The following is a 2088-nucleotide window of genomic DNA, read 5'->3' as shown; positions in this document are numbered from 1 at the left end:
GGTGTCAGACAGGTGTTGGACAGGTGTTGAACATCTGTTGGACAGGTGTCTGACAGGTGTTGGACAGGTGTTGAACATCTGTTGGACAGGTTTTGGACAGGTGTTGAACATCTGTTGGACAGGTGTCAGACAGGTGTCAGACAGGTGTCAGACAGGTGTTGGACTGGTGTCAGACAGGTGTTGGACAGGTGTTGAACATCGGTTGGACAGGTGTCTGACAGGTGTTTAACATCTGTTGGACAGGTGTCAGACAGGTGTCTGACAGGTGTTGGACAGGTGTTTAACATCTGTTGGACAGGTGTCAGACAGGTGTCTGACAGGTGTTGGACAGGTGTCAGACAGGTGTTGGACAGGTGTTGGACTGTTGTCAGACAGGTGTTGGACTGGTGTCAGACAGGTGTTGGACAGGTGTCAGGTCACATGACTGTGTTAAGATGTTAAACACTGACTTGTGATAATAAAACATTTCTCAGTAACTGTGAGTCTTCAGCTCATTCTTTACATTTCATCAGAAAATAAAACCAACAGAAGCTGAAATCATCTGAACAAAAACAGATCAGACAGAAACTGAAAGTTCTCATCTTCATCGTTCCTCTTCAGCATCATTTATCTTCTGTTTCAGTCTAAACCTGCTCAGGGTATAAACATGTGGAGGAGGAGGAGGAGGAGGAGGAGGAGGAAGAAAAGAGGTCATTTGTTCTGTCAGGAGGACGACAGGAGCAACAAGATGCAGAGAGACAACATGAAGCTGCTGTCAGAGTCTAACCTCACATTAAAGCAGATCAGCAGGAGGACATCATCATCATCATCATCATCATCAACAACAACAACAACAACAACAGACAGCTCAGAGAGGAACTAAAACTTTATCATCTCAGAGAAACTTCTTCAGATGTTTGAGATCAGCTGGTACCTCCTCCATGTTTGTTTGTTTGTTTGTTTGTTTGTTTGTTTGTTTGTTTGTTTGTTTGTTTGTTTGACAGCATGGATCCTTCAGCTCTGCAGGTCCCGGTCCTTTTCCTGACTCAAAGACTCGTTTAAAACATTTAAATTCAACTGAATCTGAATGTCAACTAAAGCTGAGGCTTTTATTGTGAAAAGGTTTGGGCTGTGTGGAAACAGCAGATCAGCTGTTCAGGTGTTTGTTGGCTCCTGATTGGCTGCTCCTCATTAACCTCCTCCTCATCAGCTGAAGACCTGCTGAACTTGCTTTGATTAGCAGAGTTAATGAAGACGACCGGGTCGGACCAGGCTGGACCGGGTCACAGCGGTTCTGACAGGAAGCAGCAGCTGAAGCTCCACATCCATCAGATGGAAGAGTCGCTCCAGTTCGAACAAATCAAACAGCAGCTGTCTTCAGACCAAGGTCCAGGGTCCTCTGGGACCTGGGTCCTCTGGGTCCAGAGTCCTCTGGGTCGAGGGCCCTCTGGGTCCAGGGTACCTGGAGGTGACACAGATGTGTCTCAGAACAGCAGCTGCTGATGCTGGAACAGGATGAGAGAGTTTTGATTGACAGCTCACCACTGCTCCTCCCCCTCCTCCTCCTCCTCCTCCTCCTCCTGAGTTAATGGTCTCTGTGGAGAGGAATGGACGAGGAGTCCTCAGGGTCATGGAAACCTCAGTCTTCACTGTGTTAAGGTTGAAGTCAGCTGTGTTCAGTTTAAATTCAGCTGTGTTCAGGTTACAATCAGCTGTGTTCAGGTTAAAGTCAGCTGTGTTCAGGTTACAATCAGCTGTGTTCAGGTTACAATCAGCTGTGTTCAGGTTAAAGTCAGCTGTGTTCAGGTTACAGTCAGCTGTGTTCAGGTTACAGTCAGCTGTGTTCAGGTTACATTCAGCTGTGTTCAGGTTGCATTCAGCTGTGTTCAGGTTATAATCAGCTGTGTTCAGGTTAAAGTCAGCTGTGTTCAGGTTACTGTCAGCTGTGTTCAGTTTAAAGTCAGCTGTGTTCAGGTTACAGTCAGCTGTTTTCTGGTTACAATCAGCTGTGTTTAGGTTACAGTGAGCAGTGTTCAGGTTACAGTCAGCTGTGTTCAGGTTACAGTCAGCTGTGTTCAGGTTACAATCAGCTGTGTTCAGGTTACAGTC

The 2088-nt window shown here is 46.5% G+C and overlaps 1 protein-coding gene across 21 annotated transcripts in view; it reads left to right on the top strand.

Moving 5' to 3' along the window:
* Positions 1–476, top strand: part of LOC106535963 (uncharacterized) — a 3518-nt gene extending 3042 nt beyond the window's left edge. For 10 of the 21 annotated variants that reach the window (XR_001312509.1, XR_001312508.1, XR_001312505.1 and 7 more), the window contains one exon: positions 13–476. The gene's annotated coding sequence lies outside the window, so the exon portion shown is untranslated. The other 11 variants (XR_001312492.1, XM_014033115.1, XR_001312497.1 and 8 more) reach the window with 10 other exon arrangements.
* Positions 477–2088: the final 1612 nt, after the last annotated feature.

This window comes from Austrofundulus limnaeus, unplaced genomic scaffold (assembly GCF_001266775.1).
Source record: "Austrofundulus limnaeus strain Quisiro unplaced genomic scaffold, Austrofundulus_limnaeus-1.0 Scaffold1630, whole genome shotgun sequence".
Taxonomy (NCBI): Eukaryota; Metazoa; Chordata; class Actinopteri; order Cyprinodontiformes; family Rivulidae; genus Austrofundulus; species Austrofundulus limnaeus.
Note: the sequence above shows the minus strand (reverse complement) of the source record. Positions and strands in the feature narration are given on the sequence as shown.